We start from the raw sequence: 25,497 nt of genomic DNA, 5'->3' as shown, positions 1-25,497 counted from the left end.
CATATTATTTTTAGGACTCTTTCTTTCTCTCTTTCCTCCCCTATCCATTTCTTTGTCTCTCCTCCTCATCAGTCCATCCATTTATGTATGTATGTATGTATGTATGTATGTGTCTATCTATCTACCTATCTATCTACCTGTCTTTTTATCTATCCATCTCATGATTATTTCCTTTATGTAAATACCTGAAAGTAAAATTCTGATTCAACAAGTTAAAAAAAAGAAAAAAAACATTTGGGGCTTTGAATAAGAATTGTCGGGGCTGGAGATGTGGCTCAAACGGTAGCGCGCTCGCCTGGCATGCGTGCGGCCCGGGTTCGATCCTCAGCACCATATACAAAACAAAGATGTTGTATCTGCCGATAACTAAAAAAATAAATATTAAAAAAAATTCTCTCTCTTAAAAAAAAAAAAAGAATTGTCAAATTGCTCTCTGAAATATGGTATCAATGTATAAGGATACACCCCTCATGGACACTAATGGTAATACTATATTTTAAAAATACCAATTTGAGAGGCAAATTGGAAAGTTTCCTTTTTGAGATCATATACTGCTTTGTCATTACTGATATTGGCTATTCTCTTTTAATAAGATGTGGTGGGAGCTTCACTATTTTGTTGTTTTTCTTTCTACGAGATACTTTACATTTGTTAATAACATTTTATATTTTTAATTCACTTTAGTTGACTTTTATCTCTATTAATCACATGTTCCTGTTTTCCTTAAGTTTCTTTTACTGTTTGTTTCTTAGCTTTTTATATTAAGTACATGATTCGGAATTCAATTTTACTCTTCCTTGTATAAAATTGAATTCATTTAAAGATATGAATTACCTTTAAAGTACAGCTTTACCAAATCCACTCCTCTTTTCCACAACAAAAATAACTTTTTGGAAAAAAATGAGTATATGCTGGGAACAGTGGTGCATTTTAAAAAGAGGGTTGCTAAGGATATGGTTCAGTGGTTAAGTGCCCCTGGGTTCTATTCCTGATACACACACACACACACACACACACACACACACACACACATCAGTATGATACTTCACCATAAAAGAAATTTCAAAAAGCCAGAGAAGTACAAAGATAAAGGTTAATCACTTGAAATTCTACAATTCAGAGCTGACTATTGTTCACATTTGGGGAAATATTTTCCCAGAAGTTTCTGCTTTACTAAATGTATACAAAATTATGTAAGGTGGTATTGTAACATACTTTTAGTGAAATATTATATAATAAAAATCTTTTCCTGTCAATGAATATAGTATGCATGTGGCTTTTAATGACTAGATAATAGTCCATTGTATAAATGTATTATAATTTATTTAACCAATCTGCAAGGCATGTCCATTTTGGTTGTTTCTATTTTTTTTCATTATAAGTGAGAATTATATTTCTATGTCCTTGTCCAACGAATCTTTCAGAGTAAATATCTACAAAATAAATTGCTGAATAAACAAAAGGACAATAATTTCTATTAATGTAAGAAATATTTCCAAACCACTCTACTGAATGGTTATAAAAATTTATGCTCCCACCAACAGGGAGTGACACTAACCATTCTCTTACACTCTCGCCAATTCTGGACACTATCAATATTTTTAACCCTAACAATCTGACAGGAACAAAAGGGGGACTTCATTTTTTTGCATTTTATGATTTTGATAATTCTCATATATTTGCAGGTTATTGGGGTTTATATATATATGTAAGTGTCTGTGTGTGAGTTGGTTGTTCAAATCCGTTCTCACCTTTCTATTTGACTTATTAGTTTTTAAACCTTTCTCTGTATTTATATTTTATCCTTAATCTGGTATACATATTACAAATATTTTTTTAAGTTTTTATTTGTATTTGGTTTTACTTTCTTTACTTTTGCCATAACAAGTTTTTAATTTAAGTAGTCTAAAACTGCCTAAATTTTGTTTTAAAATTGTTGCCTTCTCTATCATGCTTAGAAGCCTTCTGAGCTAAAGACTGAAAAGATTCTGACATTCTTGTGAAAATCTTATAATTGTTGTTTTTCAATTAGATTTTTACTCACCTAGTATTTATTTTATACAATTAACTAGATTGCATTGAGATCAGTTGTGTTCCAAATGATAAACTCATTTCCCCAATATAAATTTTAGAATAATTTATCTTTTTCACTTTTATGAGGATTACCTTTGTTATATAGTAAATTGACACAAAAACTTGAATTTAGAAAAATACACTAGAAAATGGAAAGACATCCCATGTTCATGTATTAATATCATTAAAATGGCCATATTACAAAAAGACATCTCTAGATTCAATGCAATTTTCATCAAATTACCAATGATGTTCCTCACAAAAATAGGGGAAAAAAAGCCCAAAATTCCATATGAAAGAAAAAAAAATCCACCCCAGAGTAACCACAGAAATTCTGAGCAAAAGAAGCATTGCTGGAAGAATCACAATACCCCAAAACATCACGATACTAGCATAAAAACAGCCATGTAGACCAATGGAATAGAACAGAAGACACAGAGACAAACACACACACAGATACAGCTTTCTGATCCTTGGCAAAGGCACCAAAAACGTATTCTGGAGAAAAGATAGCCTTTTAAATAAATGATGCTTAGGGAAACTGAATATCCATAAGAATGAGACTAGATATTTCTCTCTCACCCTACACAAAAGTCAACTCAAAATTTATCAAAGACTTAGGAAGTTGACTGAAATTTTGCAACTCCCAGAAGAAAATGTAGGGTCAAACTCCTACCTAGGTATAGGCAAGAGTTTCCTTAATAGGATTCCTAAAACTCAGAAAACAATACCAGGAATTAATAAATGGGTTGGCATCAAATTAGTAAGCTCTGCACAGCAAAAGAAACAGGACTATGAAAAAAGAGCTCATAGAATGGGAGGAAATCTTTTGCTAGCTACTCTACTAACAAAGGATTAATATTCAAAATATATATACATATACATGTATATGTACATGTATGTGTATATATGTATACCTCACATATATCAAAGTTTAAGCTTATATAAGGGGTGTGTGGCATATTATCTACAAGTAATGTAAAATAGTAATGATACATAATAGTAAAATGTATTAAATAATTCATAAAGATGAATTTTGAGTATTTTAGTAGACTTTATTTATTTAAATTCTAAGTTTATATAACAATTTTAAAATAAAAGCTGTGTTCTGACAGGCTGAGAAAATTCCAAAAAACTTACTAATCAGTTCTCAAGGCTGTTACAACCAACTCCAACACAGTTTTGTTGTTGTTGTTTTATTTTTGTTGGTACTGGGGATTGAACTCAGGGGTACTTAACCACTGAGCCACACCCAGCCCTTTTTTATATATTTTATTTAGAGACAGGGTCTCACTAAGTTGCTTAAGGCTTCACTAAGTTGCTAAGGCTGGCTTTGAACTTGTGATCCTCCTGCTTTAGCCTTCCTAGCAGCTGGGATTACAGGCATGTGCCACTGTGCCCAGTTCCAACACACTCTTGTCCAACAACCCTGAAATCATAGGAAGGCTGCGCTTAAAAGGCCCTTAGCAATGATTTGGTCCAATTCACATTTCATATAGATGGAGAAATCACAAATGTAGGCTTACTAAAAACTGCAATTAGTTATCAACAACAGAAGAAACCTTCATGTCCCCAGCAGTTGGTCTACTACTTGCAACTCAGTGTGTGACACCACCAGCAACAGCATCACCTGGGAATTTGTTAGAAATTCAGAATCTCAGGCCCCATTCCAGACTTGCTAGATCAAGATAACAAAATCTCCAGATGATCCTTAATGCACTTTAAATTTGAATTTTGAAGCAGTAGTTCTGATGCAGGTTGTCCATTAGAATCACCAGGGGCTAAAAAAAAAAAAAATTCCATACCTAGAGATCCCACCCTCAGAAATTGAATGAGTTCTTTTGTTTTGTGTTTTCTTAAGATCCCCAAATGGTTTTACAGAATAAAGATCTGGACTGTGCCACATTTCCTCTATGACACCCAAATCTGCTGAGACTGACTTTTCCAGAGAAGCAGGAATGTAAGTGACCTCACAATGACAATGGTCTGGGTGGCTGGAAACCATCTTGGACAAACTGCCTGAAAACAGAATCCTGTACCTGAAAGCATCCACAGCTCCCAGAAGCCCTACTTTCTCCGTAATAGAAGCAGAGCGATTCTTTGGAATGTCTGGGAAAATGGAAGTACGGGAAAGCCAGCAGACACAGCAAGCTGCAAGAATGTTGTTATACCAAATTTACGCTGCCATCTCTGTTCTGGCTCTTCCTTTCTTCACTCTGAAGAGACCGTATTGAAGGTGTCATCACCACACAAATGTAACACTATTTTGATTGCCATCCTCCTTCCCACCCTCTTCTAGGGGCTCCTACAGAAATTGTTTTGTTTTTTCACCTTTAAAGTATTTTATAAAAATACTCAGCAAATATTTCAGAAAAATAACTGTCCCTAAATAGCCGCTCTATCCAGTAGAAGTCATGATCACCAGTGTTCCTCCGAAATGCCTAAAATAGAGTCGATGCTCGCGGTTCCCTCCAAGGAGCGTCCTTGTTTAGCTAACCTAGTTAGAAGCTGTGAGCTTGTGCTTTTGGGTCCTGTGAGAGCCTTGTATTTTTAAAATAATCTTGTCTAAAAAACCTCTCTTCTCCCAAAGGAGGTTCAGGATATGCAAATTTCCAGGAACTGCAAGCCAAGAGCCAATCTGTTTGTGGAGATGTGGCCCTTGTTTGCAGACTCCCAGGGGAAGCGCCATGTAGACCTGGACCAGAGGCAGTGTCTGAGCACAAGACCCCTAGGAGCATCTAATGAGGCTTCCTTTGGGCCATGCTTCTCTGCTGATGGAGCCCATGACATTGGTGTTCTCCAAGGACCCTTCATCCCTACCTCCACAGTTTTGTCACATCCTTTGGAGCAACAAATGTGGAGAACAAGTCCTGCCCTTTAGACTGCTTCCTGATCTAGGAGGGCACCTGTGGCACAGAATACACAGCTACAACAGTGATGGCTGAAGTCAACAGTTGACTGGAACAGGGCAGTCAAAGTCTGTTGTCAGCCCCTATGGAGGTGGCAGTTATTAACTCATCCTAATTCGCCAGGAACTTTGTCGTTTCAAGCACAGAAGAGCCTCATGTCCCAAGAACCCTCTGAGTCTGGAACAAACCAGAAAATTGGTCATCCCTGGGGTAGCAGGCAGCACAAAGTTATTCTCTCTTAAGGCCTGGAAGAGTAGCCTCAGCTGAACTTCCATGATGGAATTTTATAAAATGAAAAAATAAAACAAAGATTCCGTGTGCATAGGTCAGATGAGCCCAGTTATTAACCAAACTACACTAGGGGTGGAGGGCAGGGAGAGTGTAGACCCAGCTATCGTTTTAGGTCCAAGCCAGAGATAAGACCAGGGACCGTACCCAATATAGCCAGTCACTGTGATTACCAGGAAGCCTGAGGCAAGCAGGCTCAGCCAGAGCCAGCCACAGAGAGAGTCATGTGGAGGTCCCAGGGAAAGAAACCTGAGCAATGGTTATAAGCTGACGGTGACTGCAGTGACACAGGCTCACTTTCCCTGCGCCAGCCCGCAGGCTGTGCGTGGATGAGTCAGGCTGCCACTGACTGCAGCAGAGAGACTCTGAAAGGCTAAGGGAAACGGAAACGGTTAAAGCATGCTCTTCTCTGATACAGAGTCAATCCACTTACAATGGAGAAAGTAGGAAAGGTCGAAAAATACAAAGAATAAAAATATCACATAAAACAACCACCCTAAACAAGCCATTTTAAATAGTACTGTATATTTCTTTCCCCTGAAAAAAAGCTAGGAATCCAAGTGTTCCAGTCCCAGAACAGTTATGTTCAAAAAACCATCACTGTCTGAAAGTAATCAAAAGCAATTAAGATTTTCACTGGAGATTGCCAAAGAAAAGCAAAGAGAATCCAATTTATAATCCATAGAGACTTTTAAAAATGCCTTTACCCAGCTGGGGTTGTAGCTCAGCCGCTGAGCACTCGTCTAACATGTGCAAGGTCCTGGGTTGGATCCTCAGCACCACATAAAAATAAAGGATTGCATCCAACCACAACTAACAAATATTTTTTTTAAAAAAAATGCCTTTCCCCATTCCCATTCCCTAAATGCCTTTCAAGTTCTGCAGATTCCTCAAGTGCCCCTAACTCCTCCCTCTCAACTATCATCAAAAACGCTGTGGTCCATATCAATGTCAAGGTATTCTCTCTCTTTTTCCTCTTCCTCCTTCCCCTTAAAGCTTCCTTTCTCTTCGAAGAGCTCAGTTCAAATTCCCACTATTAAAGTAATGAACCTTGTTTCATTCCTTGAATTTCAGCTCTTCTTTCTACCCATTCCCCAATCCTGAAAGAAGACTGCGATCTAGCAGACTTGGGGGAGGAGAAAAGGTCAAGCAAGGAATGCCAGAATACTCTTTCACAGGGAAGGGGAAGAAACAAAATATCACAAATGCCCAAATAGAACATGTTTCAGGAAAAGAAAAAAAAAAGCAACTGTCTATAAATATATGCATTTTTTACAAGACAATAATTGTGCTGTAGGTGAAACTAAATTGTGGCCGATAAATCTTACATTATATTAAATTGATTGATTCATTTATTTTCTCAGCAAATATGTATTGTGAGCTTGTTAGGTGCCAGACATTGTCACAGGAAAGTAGCCAAGACCAAAATAGACAAAAATTAATGCCCTCATAAAGCATAGTTAAGTGTGAAGAGATGGACAGTATGAAAGGAAGGAAATTATACATTCTGTTAAAGGGTAATGAATACCCTGTACTATTTTTAAGCAAAGTAAAAGTGGGTCAGGAGTGCTGGGCAGAGGGCTGCTTCCTTCAGTGAGAAGAAATGTGGACATAGACTTGGAGGAGAAAAGGAGAAAGCACACAGCAGGAAAGAGCCTCCTTGGCAGGATAGGACAAACACGACAAAGGCCCAAAGTCCAGAGCAAGAAAGCCAGTGTTGCTGGAGCTGGATATGGGGTGTGAGAGAAGGAGAAGTCAAGGATAACTCCAAGTGTTTTGGCCTACAAAAGTGGATCAACCATGAAGCCAAGACAGGAAAATGGCAGAGAGCCGATTCTGGGAGAAGAATCTGGAGTTCGGTTTTGGACATGTTAAGTTATAGATGCTTCTTAGCCAACAAGTGAAGTAGTAGTAGAAGATGTTAAAACATATTTTCCTATGTTATATTATTGAAAAATCTGCTTTAAATAGGCAAATATATATTATATATATTAAATATATAATACATATAAATATATACTATATATATTAAATATATAATGCATATAAATATATATTTTCTCTTTTCATTTGATCACATGTTTTTTTTCAATTTTAGTACTTAGCATTTGTTCTTATTATTTGAATGGCTGATCGACAGCCATATACATGTGTGTGTGTATATATATATATTATATATATAATATATATATATATATGTATGTATACATATATATATATGTATGTATATACATACATATATTTTATATATATAATATTATATATGGGGTTGTAGCTCAGGGGTACAGCACACACATATATATTCAAAAAGTACAAAGGAGGCCGGGTGTGGTGATGCATGCCTATAATCCTACTGGGGAGGCTGAGACAGGAAGATCACAATTTCAATGCTAGCCTCAGGAATTTAGCAAAACCCATTCTCAAAATTTTAAAAAATAAAATAAAAGGTCTGGGGAATGTGGCTCAGTAGTAAAGTGCTCCTGGTTTAAAGCCCCAATACCCCCCCCAAAAAAAGTACAAAATGATATGTAATAAAAATTAAGTTATTTCCCCTTACTCTACCCACCTACCCATTTCTCCTCCCCACATGCATCTTCTTTTACAAGTTTCTTTTATCTCCTTCCAGAAACAGTCTTCACTTATTACAGGTACACATTTTCTTTTTCTCCTTCATAAAATTTTAGCACAATATGTACATTTTTCTACCATACCTGCTCATTTAACCAATATCCTGTGGTAGTTTCAAATCAGTAAGAATAGAGCATTGGGGGCTGGGGTTACAGCTCAGTGGTAGACTGCTTGCTTAGCACATGTGAGGCACTGGGTTTGATCCTCAGCATCACATAAAAATAAACAAATAAAATAAAGGTATCATGTCCTTCTACAACTAAAAAATATTTTTAAAAAAGAATAGAGCATTGGTTAATGTTCTTAGTTTTCCCATATTTTACAAATATGCATATAATTTGCATAACACTTTTAATAATTCCTCTTTTAACAGACTTAACGTTGTTATTTCCAGTCTTTTGCTACTATAAGGAGTATTGAAATATATAATGACCTTGTACATATTGCATTAAAATATATATTTATATTTAAATAAATATGTTAAAGTGAACTTTTGTTGGGTCAGAGGATATGTGAATTTTTATTTAAGTTGATATTGCCAAATTTCAATATGGCAATATGTAGGGGGACAAGTTTTATCATACCCTCCCCCACAGCATGTAATTTAATTTTTGATAATTTTCTGATATAGTAAGTTTAGAAAAAATAAGATACATATTATCCTATAGCCAAAGTATTTATGGCTTTTGTGTCATATTTTAAGAGGCTTACTCTGAGTTTATATTTTTTAACTCCCTAATATTTTCAGGTACATTTGTAGGTTTTTATTTCTAATTTAATTCTTTTACATGGAATTAATTTGGGAAGTAGGAAGTAGGAATAATTTTTTTTTTTCCAAATAGCCAGCCAGGTACACTGTTTATTGCATAACAAATACTTATTTCTCCCTGACCAAAAATGCTACCCTTAAGATATAATAAATTTCCATATGCTTTGGGGTTTATTGCTAAACCCTCTATCCTTTTCCATTCTGTATATCGGAAGACACATTCCACATTAACTTAATTACTCTAACTTTACATTTTGTTTTAATATTCAATACAATTAACCCTCATTACTTGTTTTCAGAATTTCTCTGGCTATGTTTACTTGAAAAATATTACTTTAAGCGTACATTTTATTTCATTATGGAATCATAATTCTATCAGTCAATTATAATTAACTAACTATTCCCATATTGTTGATTACAATTTTTTGCTGTAATAAGTAACAATAAACTCTTTCCATAGCTCAAATTATTGATTAATGACAGAAATGGGAATTACTGGCTTTGAACAATTGGAAAAGTCTTGGCATGTTAACAATTTTGTAACCAGAAAGGGGATGCCAATTTATTTTCCAACTGGTACTGTAATAAAGTGCCTATTTGACTATATTTCTATAAGCACTGAATATTTTAGGGTTTTAAAAAAATTCCATTTCATATTTGAAAAGAGGTGGATATTTCATTTTTCATATGTCTTTAGAACTCCAGTATTCTTTCTGTAAATTACTAAAGTAAGGTAGGGCTTTTGCCCTTTTTCATATTATATACTCATCTTTTTTCTTAAATTTCCAAAAGATGATCATATGGTGAAGCCCACAAAAGGAAGTTTAATTTTTTTTCATGGATTTATAATACTTTCACCTTAACATGGTGGTTGGTACACTAGTCCAAGGACCAAATTCCACCAGTTCCGTGCTTTTGAAAATGGAATTTTATTGGAACATGGCCACATTCATTCATTCACACATCATCTCTGATTGCTTTCACAGTGTACATATGAGCTGAGTGACTGTGACGGATCATTTGGCCTGCAAAGCCCAAACCCAAAGTATGTACTGCATGGCCTTCTATAGAAAAAGTCTGTGAAGCTTTACTTGAAAGTGTGGGTCTAAAATTCTATTCAGAAGCATATGCATTACTGCATCATGACAATTTTTAAGTATCAGCTTAAATTTTCTCTTTTCATTTGATCCTGTGGGGTTTTTTTTTTCAATTTTAGTACTTAGTATTTGTTCTTATTTTGAATGGCTGATTGACAGTCTATTGAGAAGTGGTCTCATCCGTGGCTTGACATTAATTGCTTATTTGCCTACATGTTGCCTGATTAAGTCAGTGGTTATCCTCCCATTATATAATTTAAGTTGTTTATGAATAATACTGAAATGAACATCTTCATACAAAAAGTTTTCCCCCCCATGTCTTTGGGTGACACCCATTGGCGGTTGGTGGGAATCCAGATATTTATATGGATTATTTGAAAACTAATTACTTTAAAAATAAATCTGAAAAATTATCAAAAAGGTCATAACTTTTGACCCAGTTCTGTTTCTGGGAATGTTTTCCAATTCAACAAGGTATGAAATGTTAATGATTTTTGTAAGAAAAAATAATTATAGAGACTAGACATTCATGAAGTAATGTAAAGTAGCTGCAAAATAGGAAGGGTTATAGAAGAGATCTAGCTCTCTCAAGGGCATACTCAATGCCAGGCAGTGAGAAATATATACAGATCACCTTTACAAAGCCTAAAGAGAAGGTATTGTTATCTCCACCTCTCACACAAGAGATTCAAGGATCAGAGAGTTTAGGAAATTGACCCATGATTACACAGCCAGAAAACAGTCACTTAGGATCCTAACTTAGTCTATCTTTCTCCTTAAAACCAGTGTTCCTTCCACTACAGTCTTTTAAGATGCATGTGGAAGGGTCCTAACAGTGTCAAGTGGGCCTTTAGCAAATTGTATTTCTGCCTGAGTCTGAGCAGGTGCTGAGGACGCCCAGATGCTGATGGTGGTGACAGTGTGTTCCCTTCAGTGCTTCAGCACAGACCCTGCCTGTCTGCACTCACCCTTCCCTTCCCCTGAGCCACCTGGATGTCAGTTTAGCTTCTTTTCCTCTCCCTGCCTTCATCCCTCTCAGGTTCCTGGAATGACTGGGACCCGAAGACCCTTCTCAGTATTCCCTCAAGCTTCTCCCAGGAACAGTGCCCTGCAGAGGCTCTACCCTCACCCAGCCTGATTAGCTGCCACCCCAAGGACAGGCAGCCAGGACCTTTGTGTGGGGAGTGTCCTCTTGTCAGGCTCAACACTCAGACTTCTAAAGGCGAATAATTCAGTTAAGACAAAAGGAGAATGGGGATGGGAAGGCAGGAGAACTATGGGCGACCCTGGGGCCCTTGCCTGCAATGAATGAGGCTATCAGCATGAGGTGTGTGTGTGTGTGTGTGTGTGTGTGTTTCAATGATTGTGAGTTACTGTGGACTGTGTGGCTGAGGTTTAGTAAGTATGATTGTCAGCACGTATGTACAGGAAAACATGTGTACATGTGTGTGCCTATGGATTAGGGCTGCTTTTTAATGAGTGCAAATGTTATTGTATGTAAGTGAATTTATATGTGTTGTCATATAGGTAGGGACGATTAAGCCAGAGGTAGTGTCTTTTATTTCTGAAAATTAAATAATATACAGAAAACACAGACCTTTTTGAAAAACGAAGTCTAGGAGCTTGGACTCTTGGGTATGACTGTTTCCTTAGATTAGGGTGTCTCAAATTGGCACCATTAACATTTCAGCTTATGTAACTCTTTGTTGTCAGGGGTTGTCCTTTAGGATGGTTAGCAGCTTCTCTAGCCTCTCCCCACTAGATGCCAGTAGCAGCCACCACCCCATCCCCCCAGATGTGAAAACTAAAAATGTCTCTGGACACTGCCAAGCATCTCCTAGGATGCAAAATTGTCCCTAGAGAACCATTGTTTTAGACCAGCAGTTCCCATCTCTGGCTGTGCATTTATTTGAGTCTCATCTCTGAAAGAGCCTCAGATTGCCAAGACTCCAAAAGATCAATGCTTGTCAGGCATTAGTGGAGAGGGAGGGGTGAGCAGGCAGAGCCCAGAGGATTTTTAAGGCAGGAAAACTATTCTGTATGATACTATAAAACTGAATGCTTGTCACTATGCATTTGTCTAAACACAGAACCAACACCAAGGGTGAACTCAAATGTGAACTGTGGACTTTGCATGGCTATGCTGGGTCAATGTCAGTTCATCAATTGTTACCAACAGACCACTTTGTGAGGAATGCTCCTAAGGGGGAGGTTACATACATGGTGGGGAAAGGTGTATAGGAAATTTTGCTGAGAAACTAAACTACTCTAAAAAAGCAAAGTCTATATGAATAAATACAGCACATATATGCAAAAAATAACTGATCAGTTTCTGCCGCAGTCTCTGGCTGGGCACAAATCACGAGTCTCCACACAGCTTGTAGATTCAAACAGCAATTCTTTATTCCCGAACTCACACCGGCCGTCTACAAACACGTTCTGGGGGAATCCACGTTCTCTGCCCAAATCCACTCCGTTCTCTGCCCAAATCCTCTCCTGCCTAAATCCACACCGCATGGGCTTCTGTCTCTCAAAAAAATACTGTCTGACCCTAAGCACTCAAGAGGAACTCAGCAGCAGGATACGCCCTATTCCAAAAGAGGAACACCCTAATCTCCTATTACTAAACCACCCTATTCTAAAGGGGAAACACCCTACTCTCCTATTATGCTAAACTGCCCTATTCTAAAGGGGGAACACCCTAAACACGGATCCTGCCCTGGTCCTTGAGCAAGGTCACCTTTCAGAAGTCCTTCCACTAGACAGCATGGGAGTAAGCTGGCAAGGAATTTGTCATACCTACTTGGCTGATGGCTCCCAGCAAGTTTCCTCCACATAAATTAAACCATGTTCTCTGAGCTTTGGTAGCTTTTAAAGGCTCCTTGGGTATTTTCTAACATGTTTTTAGTGTGCAGCCCAGGCTGGAACCCGTGCCTTAATCCAGTGGCTCTCACACGAATGTGCCTCACAATACCTCAGACCTTATAAAACGCAGAATATTGGGCCTCAGTTCCAGAGTTTCTGACTCAGGAGATCTCTATGAGTACTGAAATTTACATTTCTAACATTTTCCATGGATAACAGGGACCACACTTTGAGAACTGCTGCCTAGAAAAGTCATTCTAAGACTTTGCTGTCCACGGGGATAACCTGGGCAGCTCATTGCAAATGTACATTTCTGTGCCTAAATATTCTAATGCTATGGATCCTGTGCAAGGCCCAGGAATTCAATTTTCACAAGCAGTATCTGAGGTTATTCTGAAACAAGAGAATAACCTGTGTTGGGGTTCTAGATAACCCCTCTGGGGAACTCTGCAGCATGTCAGACAGAGGTCAGCAACAGTGTGATGGTGTTGGATTTGGATGGTGAGACCCATTTTCAGGGAGCAGGCTCATTACAGCCAGGGTGCTGAGGCTGGGACACTAAGAGAGCTGCCCAGCGACAGGGGCACAAGGAGTAGGAACACCTCTCATGGACTTAATAAGGGGAGGAAAGCTCACAGGTCCAGGACAAGCATGGCAGCACCACTGACAATATCTCAGAAAGTAAAAGAAGCTCTAAGAACTTCTAGAACTCAGACACCGCCTAATTAGTGAATGACATTCCTTTGCCAAAATTTGTTCACATCATCTTTGGCTTCCAATAGAGTCCAGGCAATAATCTTTGGATTTCTCAGCCTGGCATGGCCAGGCACACATACAAGGGAGCTCCACCAATTCTTACAGAGTCTCAGTTCTGACCCCCTCACCTATGCCCCTTTGCCCATTCTCAATTTGTTCTTTCTTGTTCACAATTTCCCCATTCTCTGTTCTTGTTATTTGCTCTCCTATTTCCCTCTTAATTTAGGTTTCTTAGATTTGACACAGCAGTTTCACACTGGACTTCATTGGACAGAGAATCACTTGGGCCAGCCAGGGTTTTGCTCTTTGAGTGGGATCCAGCCAGAACCTAGCTAATCCTGAACTGTGGCCTGTGGAGGTCCTGACACATGACAGTCCAAGCGTAAGACACCAAGGTTCTCATCCTGAAATGTTGCAATCCGGATTTACTTAAATCTAAAAACTGAGATGGAATGAACTAAGGCAAGAAAAAGAAAGGCATGAATCTTTTAGAATTAGAGATAACACTAACATCTGCATACAATATTATTATTCATCTTGAAAATCCAGTGCAATCGTTGGAAAAATGATTAAAATTAAGAAGAGAGACTGTCTTAGATATATTTATGCTGCTGTAACAAAATACCCAATGCTGGTAATTTATAAAAGCAAATTTTTACTTTCTTGTAGTCATGGAGGCTGGTAAGTTCATGATTAACCTGTCAGCAGGTTCAGTTGTCTGGTAACAGCTGCTTCCAAGATGGCACCTTGTTGCTGCACCTTTTAGAGGAGGGGCACATTGTCTTCATATGGCTGAGGGGGAAGGGCAAGAAGGAGTTGCATGCTGGGTGTAAACTCTTTTTTAAGGGCCTTCATCCCATTCACATGAGAGGAGCCCTCATGGTCTAATCACCTCTTAAACACCTCACTTCTTAATACTGCCACATGGACTACTAACTTTCAACATCTGAATTGTAGACACACTCAAGCCATGATAGCAGAAATCAGTACTTTAACACAATATGTGCACAAAAATTAATACTCATTCTATTCCACCTATAAAAATTAGACATTATAATGGGAAAAGAGCCTATTTACAATAGCAATACCAAATTTAAAAAAAAAATGTTAAGGAATAAATTTTAAAAGGAATACATGTAACAGGGATCCCCCCCCAGTCGATTCTGACACCGACTACCCACTCACTTAGCATCACTCCACAAGTTTAAGGGTGCAGTCTTAGAGAATGCCACCCTTTGGATGTTAGGTCCTGAGCATGAGGTCCCCAGAGCGCCCACATTCTGTCTATTGTGGCTAGAAAGTCAGGAGTTCCCATTCCCCTCCCTTCAGCTTCAAGAAATTGTTAGAAGGGCTCATAAAATTTGGAGAAACTTTCAATTTTCCTTTTTCAGTCTAGTGTAAAGTATTCAACTAGGGAACAACCAAATGGAAGAGATCATAGGGTACTGGCAAGGAGTGGGGACCGGCAAGGAACTTCCACGCCCTCTCCAGGTGTGCTGCCTCCCCAGGTGTGAGCACAGCACCTTGGTGTGTTCATCAGTGCAAACGCTCTCTGAATCCTGTTGCCTAGAGATTTTTTATGGAGAGTTCATTACATAGGCATAGTTGATTAAATAATTGGCTATTGCTGATTAACTGATTTCCAGCCTCTGCACTCTCTCTGGAAGTTGGGGGGTGGGTAGAGCTGAAAGGCCCACGTTTCTAATTAAAGCTTAGTCTTTATTGAGAGCAGACCCAATCCTGAAGCTGTCTATCGAGCAACTAAGGGCCACTCATTAGAATAGAAGATGTCCCTATCTCTCTTATCATTCAGAAAATTCCAAAGCTTCCAGGATCTCTGTGCCAGAGAGAAAAATTAAATGTCTCTCTATTATGCCACAGCAGACTGTATCAAGAAAATCACAAACCACTATTGAAATGCTGTTGTGGTTGGAACTGGAATATCCCCCTCAGAAGCTCATGTGTTGAAAGCATGGTCCCTAATACAGTAAGATGCAGAGTTGGGGCTCTTAGGCTATGATCAGAACTTGAGCGCTCCAACCTCATCAGTGAGTTAACCCATCAAATGGTGTCTGAACGGATCATGTGTGATATGTGTGATGCTTTATGCTTGAACTGTTATGTATCAGGTTATAGAGTCCCCTGCAGGTCACAGTTCAGGAGCAAATGAATTAATCCATTGAATGAACTACCACAGGTGGGACTAGTTGGAGGAAGGTCACTGGAGGAGTACCCTGGAAGGATTCATCATCTTCCTGGTCTCTCTCTCTCTCTCTCTCTTTCCCTCTCTCCCATTCCTGACTGCCATGAGCAGCTTTCCCCCACCATGCCCCTCCACCATAGTATTTCTGCTTTGGAGCAAACCAGCCATGGACCGAACCTCTGAAACTGTGCGCCAAAAGAAATCTTTTTTCCTCTAGGTGGTTCTTGCTAGGCATTTAAATCACAGCAAAAACAAAGCGCATAACACAAAGCTGAATAAATAAAAGGTCACGTTATGAACCTAGTTTGGAAGGTTTCATACCATAAAGATCTCAACACTTTTGTAATTAATTTAGAAATTTAAATCAATCACAAAGTCTTAAAGATATTGCGTTCGAACAACTAAATGATGTCAAACTTTAGAAAAATACACAAAATGTTAAAAAGGAAGATAATGTAAAAGAAAGGCATTCTAGTAATTCTTTATGCTAGAAATTTACTATAGAGATAGTTAGAAGTAATATATTACTGGCAAAATGATTAATGAATAATAAAGTCAAGTCTCTATAGAAACTCAATGCATGATGAATATGTGGTCTCAAGCCATTAGTGATGAGATGAATATGTAAGAAATGAATTAGTCCCTGGGGGGATGTATTAATTCCTCATTCCATACACCATATTCTAGACAGGTAAAAATTAGCAATTTAGATAAAATTATAAACATGTCACAAGTAAATAGTAAAGGAAGTTTTATGATCTTGCTGGAAGGAAGAACTTTTTAAGCATAAAATGAAAGTGAGGTGTTATAAAAGGAATGATGGATCCATGTTTGAATGAGAACAAGATGAGCACTTGCACAGAAAATGGACAAAGGATGTAAGCAGTCACAAGGAAGAAATGCAAACGGACAATGAGTTTGTGGCTCAACATCAGGCTCTATCAGTCATCCAAGAAATGGATATTCAAACAATGTGGCTCCACTTTTGCCCAAGAAATTAGCAAATGATAACGTCCAATAATAATTGATGGGGGCAAAGATGTGATCAATGAACACCCTCATAGACTGCAGGAAGCAATGGAGAGGAGAGCAAGTCTCTGACCCGCAGTCCAAGTGTGTCCACGTGAGTAGGTGAATGTGCAGGTGAGCATGAGCACAAGTATGTGTTGTGTGTGTGTGTGTGTGTGTGTGTGTGTGTGTGTGAAACTTGGAGATGACAATGGCCATATTCAGATTGTTAGAGTCTGTGAACAAGTCTAGATGGCGCCTAGCAAAATGCCAGAGGGAGTGGTTTGTGAAGTAACACTAGCAAGCCATTAAGTGTGGAGATTCCTTATTGGTTGACTGCTGTATCTAGTTTATGCTAATTAAGATAAGCTGTGTGGAATGTATAAATATCCCTCCTGTCCTACAATAAACGGCTCCCACTCCTGCTGTATCAAGGTACACAAGTTGTTCGGCACCCCCCGGTTATTTTGCTGCAGCCGGACTGCGGCACAGATGATGGCACTATGAAGGATTTTTATCCTTCTATATTTTCTATGGACTTTTTTTTCTTACAATGAACAAATCTTCTGTGATTAAACACAAAGTAGACTTACTTTTAAAATACATTTAAAATTGCTATCTCATTGCCTGAGAAAAGATAGGAGCAGGTTCTGCATCCCTGTTAGCACACAACAGATGAAAGAAAAAGATACCCACGTGTACATGGTTTGGTGTTTAGAGATCTTGAAGTCTCTAGCTTAAAAAGAGACAGTTGATAATCTGAAGTCTCTAGCTTAAAAAGAGACAGTTGATAATCTGAATTTTTCCCATTTTCCCTTGAAAAATAAATTGATTTGGCAAAACAAACACAGAATCTGGATCTTTGAGTGTCTGCGGTTCTGGCCTTGGCATTGAACACCTATACCCTCCCAAGCTGGCCTCACCGAGAAGCAGCTGGGTCGTGTGTGTGTGTGTGTGTGTGTGTGTGTGTGTGTGTGTGAGAGAGAGAGAGAGAGAGAGAGAGAGAGAGAGGGAGGGAGGGGCTGTGGGTTTTCAAACCATAGAATCAATATTGTTTCAGAAAGATTTAATCTTTAATGTCTCTACACCTGGGTAGAATCTGTCACCCAAACATGTCACCTGTCACTCGTGGAACTCCCACCTGAAAGCCATTCTTTGTCTCAGTTTATAAAAATAGGAACTGAAAGGGCCAGAGATCATCTACTCCTCCCATGATGTCAATCAAGAAGAAACAGGCCTCACGAGGCAAGGGGGTTCCCAGAGCCACCCAACCAATGAGTGGCCAAGTCAGGACTTGGGCCTGAGCCCACGACTCCTGACCTGTGCTGTTCCTGCTGTCGAGATTCAGTCTCCTGTCAGCATGTCACAAACCCTTATGCCTTGTGCCTTGGCTCTGGGCCTTTGGTGTCACACGACCTTCAGTCTCCTCAGAAGTCTGCCAGTTGTCAGGCTATTTGTAAGCTGCCATGTGGCACAGATTTAAGGGTTAAGGAAGGGATGAAGGGAAAGACAGGCCATTGTCAGCAACAAGATGAGAGCTGGAGCCAGTGAGGGCTGAGGGGGACAATAACAGCTGCCCTCACTGAGCCGACTGCTCTGCTGAGCACTGACATGTATTATTCATTATAGCCTCAAAGCAGTCCTGAGAATCGGAGCTGGTGTAATTATTCCTGCGTCCAGGATGAGCAAACTAAAGCGTGGCATTCATTTTCTTTTGGTGTTATAATGAGTTCTACACATTTAGTGGCTTAAAACAGCACAAGCATCTAGTCCATTGATCTTTCTTCCATTTTGATGGACCCCCCCCCTTTTCCTTTTCTCCCTTTCACTTTCTCTGTCTTCCCCTCCTCCCCCTTATTTTGGACCAGCTTCTGCAAATCAAGAAAACATTTGACCTTTGGCTTTCTGAGTCTGGCTTATTTCACTTAGCTCCATCCATTTCTCCAGCTCCATCCACTTACCAGCAAATGCTGATTTCACTCCTCTTTATGGCTCAGAAATACTCTACTGTATATATATACCACATTTTCTTTATCCATTCATCTGCTGAAGGACACCTTGGTCCATTCCATAGTTTGGCTTTTGTGAATTGTGCTTCTGTAAATATTGATGATGCTGATTTTAGATCTTTGGGATGTATGCCAAGGATTGGGATAGCCATCAAAATAAAAGAAAGGGCATTGGACTAAATGAAGGGACTGAGGGGGAGGGAAGGGATGGGATAAGGGAAGAGCAGAGGAATGAATCTGACCTAACTTTCCCATGTACATTTATGAATACACCACAGTGAATCTCACCATCATGTCCATCCACAAGACACTATTAAAAAAAAAAAACTAAAAGTAAATAACAGAAAGATCATTGGAGTAGAGGGAAGAAAATGGGGAGGAAGGAGGGAGGGAAGGGAAAGGTGAGGTACTGGGGACTGAAGTAGAGCAAATTATATTCCATGCTTTTATACTTACATCAAAATGAAGTGTAACTGAAAAGAACCAATGAAAAAAGCACAAATATATTATCTTACAGTTCTGGGGGTCAGAAGTCAGAAACGGGTCTCATGAGAGTAAAATCAAGGTGACAGCAGGGCTGTGTCCTTATATAGGCTGTAGGGCAGACGCCATTTCTTTGCTTTTCCCAGCTTCTAATGGCCACCTGTATTTTTTGACTCCTGACTGCATCACTCTGACCTGGGCCTAACTCTGACTCTCTTGCCTCTCTCCTACAGGGACCCTATGATTACCTCAGTCCCCTCTGGATAACCCAAGACAATCTCCCCATTGCAAGATCCTTAACTTAGTCAGATCTGCCTGCCGTATAGGTTTCAGATATTAGTGGATAGACCTTGTCTTAGTCCATTTTCTGTTGCTATAACAAAATATCTGAGACCAGGTCATTTATAAAAAACAGAAGTTTAATTGGCTCACAGTTCTAGAGTCTGGGAAGTCCAAGAGCAGAGCACTGGCATCTGCTTCATAAGGGCCTTCTTGTTGCACCATCACATGGCAGAGGGGATCGCCCAGTGAGACAGCAAGTGTGCTAGCTTAACTTTCTCCTCCTCTTTTTGTAAAGCCACTAGTCCCTTCATGAGGGCCCCATCCTCAGGACCTCGTCTGTCTCTAATTACCTCCCAAAGTGCCCCTGGGCCAGATACATGAATTTGGGTATTAAGCTTTCAAAACTTAAATTCGGGGCTCCGTAGTCAAGTCACAGCAGTTCTTTGTGGGGAGAGTCTTACTCTGCCTGCCACAGAGAGAAAGTGAAGTGCCCAAATTCACAAGCCCCAAGGCCCCAGAAATTGTGCACACTAGGAAAATAGGAGGACAAAAAGGGGCTTCACTATCTCACAGTGCCCCCAGGAGGTGATGCCTGTGCCCAGGGGCAGCCTGACAGGCTGCAAGGCTGCCAGCCACTGTCAGTCACCCTTGGATGCCCTGTGTGGCCTTCTGTGACCTCCCAACAGCCCAAGGAAAGCTTCAGAGTGCCCAATCCTATTCTTCCATTGCACTATTAGGGCATTTTTATTACTATATGGCTCAATTCCTGTTTTTCTCAGTTTCCCCACTAGACCGTGAGCAGAGACCACATCTGACCATCTCTGTGTTCCCAGGACCCATCAGAGTAGTGTCAGCTTGTGCCCACTGCCCTGTGGGACCCATCAGAGCCCATACGTCACCCTCAGTCATCTTGCAAAAGACTCTGACCATACTTTCACCAAGAAAGCCCTGGCACCTCGCCCAGGGCCAGGGACGCTGTAGGAGTAACTCAGTGAATGAGTGAATGGCCATCATCCACTGACCCATCACATCACCTCCTGCAATTTCCATCATGGTACTTCCCATTACTTGAACTTTTTTTTTTTTAACTTATTGACTCCATCATTTGTCTTTTTCCTTATCAGAATGGCAGCTCCAGAATGGCAGGAACGTTTTCTGCCGTGTTCAAAGCTGTACTTGGCTCTTACAACAAAAATAATAGCAATAAGAGCAACGTATGGAATGTTGCATCCTGGTGCTATGGATGGATGGAGAGATGAATGAACAAATGAATAGAATGGAGTACCACGGAAGAAAGGCTTTCTAATGAAAACTCCGCTGAGATACCATTTCTTTGCCTTTCCCAGCTTCTAATGGCCACCTGTATTTTTTTACTCCTTTTGTTAATTAATTATATTTTTAAAATAAAAAAGCCAGTTGGCAAGTCTGTAGAAAACCACTCTCATAGACTTCTGGTAGGTGTATAGAATGGCACAACCCCTATGGGGGAAAATTTGGCAATATCTAACCAAACCACATAGGCAATTACCTAGCAAATCCATGTCTGAGAATCTAGCATAATGATACACTGACAAAAGGAACAAATCATATACATATAGGGAAACTGCAACATTATTTGTAATAGCAAGATGAAAAACTGAACCAACACAAATGTCCCACCAATAGGGACTGGGGGAATGAGGTATGGCAGAGTTCTGGGCAGTTATAAAAATGAATGAGGACAGTAAGGAATTCCATGCCTAAGAATCAAACCAGTAGAACTAAAAGCATAATGCCCGTACCAAGACATATGTGGATGCGCACAACAGTGTTACTCATGATAAAGTGTTGCTCAGAAAATGGAAGCAATCCAAATGTCCATCAACGAGCGAATGGATAAACAAAATGTGGCATAGTCGTACCACAGAACACATTTAGCCAATTAAAATTAACAAAGTACTGGTGCCTGCTACAACATGAGGGAAACTCACAAAAGTGTAAGTGAAGAAAGCCAGACACAAAACACTATAGGACTATGTGAAATGTTCAGAAAAAGCAAGTTTATAAAGACAAAATGACGGTCCATCTGTAGTCACCGGGACTGGAGTTGGGAGTGAGGATTGGTTACAAATGGACATAGGGGAACTTTGTTGAGTGTATTAGAGCAACGGTTGAACAACAGCAGAAATTTACTAATATCATTGAACTATGCATTTCAATGGGTAAATTTTATGGTAGGTAAGTGATACCCCAATAAAGCTGTAAAAAAAAAAAACCTGAGGAAACCATAAATATTCAGCTATGGAGTGATACTTTGGTTTGAGAAAGTTTTGAATGTGTCCCCTCAGGTTTTTTGCATTAAAACTTCATCCTCATGGTGAAGTATTAAGAGGATGGAGCCTGTGGTGTCATGGGCAATAGAAAATGGACTAACACAAGTGATCGCCAGGCTACAGTATCCAGTTTAAAAAATGAAGAAAAAAGAAGAAGGCAAAGTGCAGAACCATGTATTGTGTGAGAGACCTTTTATTAATGGAGCCAGTATTTTAAAAAATAATGGAAATAAGTAGCAAAAATTAAGAAAATATTCATCTATAAGAAGAAAGAAGAATGGGGGAGACATGGAAGAGAGCAAGCCTCATCTGAATTCTGAAAGCTATACTTCTCTTGTATTTTAATCTTTGATTTGGGACCATGAAAATGTTTCATATAATTAAAAACATAAAACAAATCAATTCTCCAGTTTCCTAAACTGACAACCAGAAACAAATATGGACCAAATTTTTACACAACTTTAAAAGAATTTCAAGTGGCATTGGGGCCACCATTTTGACTGTGCATCTCCAAAAATGTAGATAACAAAAGCTCCCATGCGCAGCCCTCAGGAGAGCTGGCCTAGAGCGGGCTGAGTGGAAAGGAGGGAGCTGTCCTTGGAGGGCAGAGAGGGATGCTGGCAGGGTGTCAGGCAGTGATTGTATTATGGAACCTCTGTGTGGCAAACACACACCACAGTAAAGGGGCATTGTGCAGGAATTCATTGCCAATTGTTCAGGAAAAAAAAGCTCTTTGAGCTACTCTTGTTGTTTTTCTCTGTAAGCTTGAAATTACTTAAAAGTAGAAAGAGAAGATATTGAGAAAATGAATAAGACACCAACTTATTTTTCCAAAAATTATAAAATAAAAATAAAGGATCAGATACTCTATTTGGTTCTTGATACAGTTGGCATCTTGAATGTCCCTGAAAGGCCAATGTCGTAAAGATTTGGTGCCCAGGCTCCCACCACCTTCCAATATCACCACCCTCTTCTTCTCTTTCACTTCCTGGCTGCTGGTGAGTGGTTTTGCTCCACCATGTGCTCCTGCCACCATATGCTGTCTCATCACAGGCCTAAAGCAATGAGGCCAACCAATCATGAACTGAACTCCTAAGACCATGAACCAAAGTAAAACTTTTCTTTTTATAAGTTAATTATTTCGGATATTTTGTTATAGTAACAGAAAATGACTTATTTATGATTCCAGGTTAACAAAATAATTGTTCAGTTTTTCCTTATAGAATATTCCAGGTAATAAAGAGAGAAGCAAATAGTTGAAAGAGAAAAAAAAGCAAACTGCCACTTAACAATTCCTAATGGAAACATAAATTTATGCTCATCAATGAATATTAGAACTTTAAGAAGGATTTTTGGAGACCTTTAAAGTTAATGGTTCTATTTGATGATATTTGAATTCAGGAATCAATCTTCTTAAAATTTATTTATTTATTAGTTCTAATCATTTACACATGACAGTAGAAAGCTCTTTGATTCATTGTACACAAATGGAGCAGAATTTTCCACTTCTCTGCTTGTGCATGAAGTAAAGTCACACCATTTGTGCACTCATACGTGTACCTAGGTAATGATGTCCATCTCATCCCATCATCTTTCCTACTCCATTGCCCCTTCCCCTTTGCCCACTTATCTCAGGAACCAATCTTAACATTAAAAGAAGGGCAGCCAGGTGCAGTGGTGCATGCCTGTAATCCCAGAGTCAGGATGCTGAGACTGCAGGATTGAGAGTTCAAAGTCAGCTTCAGCAATTTAACAAGGCCCTAAGCAACTTAGAAGACCCTGTCTTTGTATCTATAAAATATACAAAGGGCTGGGAACGTGGCTCAGTGGTTAAGTGCCCCTGGGTTCAATACCCAGTACCAAAAAAAAAAAATCAGGGCAACAAGACATTATGGAAATGTAATAAGAAATGCTCTGCCCCATCTATGACTTATTCCTGCCAAAATAAAAGGTAAACCTGAATTTAATCAAGTTCCTAGAACACCCCCCCAAAGGCTGGGGTGTGGCGTACACACAATGAACACTTGGCAATGTTTAGAATCACTTTGGTTGTCATGGTTTGCGGAGGGAAATGTGCTACTGACATCCAGTAGAGACCAGGAGTGCTGCTAAACCCACTGTGCACAAGACAGCCCCTCACCCAGCAAAGGATTATCTGATCCAAAATATCAACTTTTTGCAGTTTTGGGAGACCTTCTCTAGATGGACCTGCTGTTTATAAAAAATACGGAAGACCCCGAAACACTTGTTGAAGGACCCAGGAGGGTGGAGAATGACACCAGGTGGGTGTCATCAACCAAATCCAAAACACTTGAAATTTTATAGCATCAGTGATTTACTTTTATCAGCACATAATGAAATGAAAACAGAAAGATCAGGGAACACTGAAATTGATTTTTAGAGGCATAGAAAATAAATGCAATGTAGGAACATAATTTGAATCCTAATTTCAACAGAATGACTGTAAAAAAATTCAAGACATTAAGAGATATTTGGACACATGCTGACTATTATTAGATGATATTAAGTACACGTTGTTAATTGTGTTTGATGTGATATTAGTATTGAGCTTAAGAATTAAAGATGCATATTGATTATTTACAGGTGAATGATATGAAGCTGGGGATTTTCTTTAAAAACATCACTTTTCAAAATGCAAGTCATAGACCCCTGAGGGATCCCTAAAATTCTTTTCAGGGATCTGCAGAGAGTCAAAACTATTTTTATAACAAACAATATTAAGAAATTCTTTACCTTTTTGAGCACTTTGACACTTGCACTGCTGGTGCAAAAGCAATGGTAAGTAAAGCTGCAGATATCAGCAGAAATCAATGCAGTTGTGTGGAGCAGTCCTGGTGATCGTTGTATTCTACAAAGCCACCCAGACAGAGTAAAAAGAAAAAAATTCTAAATGGCCAATTTCACTTCAGAATGTACTGCATGAAACAATAGAAATTATACATTTTGTTAGACCTTGACCTTCTCAAGTACATGGGTTTAATATTTCATGAGATGGAATGGAAGCACACATCAAGCTCCCTGCCAAAGGATGCTCGCCATCTCCAGGAAAAGCACTTGGAGAACTCTGAGTTTCAAGCTGAACCAGCTGCTTTTTCCATGGAACACAATGTTTATCTGAAAAACAGATAAGTTACAGTCAGTTCAAATGGGTATTTGGCAGACACTTTGTCAAAAATCAGCAGTTGAAAATTGGTGCAACCATTCTGAAAAGCAGTTTTGAGATTCCTCGGAAAACCTGAAGAGAAACCACCATTTGACCCAGTTATCCCACTCCTGCATATATGCCCAAAGGACTTAAAATTAGCATGCTATAGTGACATGGCCACATCAGTGTTTATAGCAGCTCAATTCACAATAGTTAAGCTATTGAACTACGTGCCCTTCAACAGATAAATGGATAAAGAAAATGTGGTATATATACACAATGGAATATTACTCAGCCATAAAGAAGAATGAAATTAGGGCATTTGCTGGTAAATGGATGGAGCTGAAGAATATTATGCCAAATGATATAAACCAGTCCCAAAAAAAACAAAAGCCAAATATTCTCTCTGATAAGCAGATCCTAACACACAATAAGGGGGATGGAGGATGAAGTTCACTGAATTAGACAAAGGGAAGAAGGGAAGGGAAGGGAATGGGAATATGAAAGATAGTACAATGATTCAGACATAATTTTCCTAAGTTCATATATGAATACATGACAGTGAAACTTCACATCATGTTCAACCACAGGATCCTCATTAGAATAAAGTATACCCCATGTATGTATAATATGTCAAAATACACTCTAC

The sequence above is a fragment of the Callospermophilus lateralis genome, chromosome 3 (genome assembly GCF_048772815.1).
Source record: "Callospermophilus lateralis isolate mCalLat2 chromosome 3, mCalLat2.hap1, whole genome shotgun sequence".
Classification (NCBI taxonomy): domain Eukaryota; kingdom Metazoa; phylum Chordata; class Mammalia; order Rodentia; family Sciuridae; genus Callospermophilus; species Callospermophilus lateralis.
The sequence above is the reverse complement of the archived record's forward strand: the minus strand, read 5'-3'. Positions refer to the sequence as shown.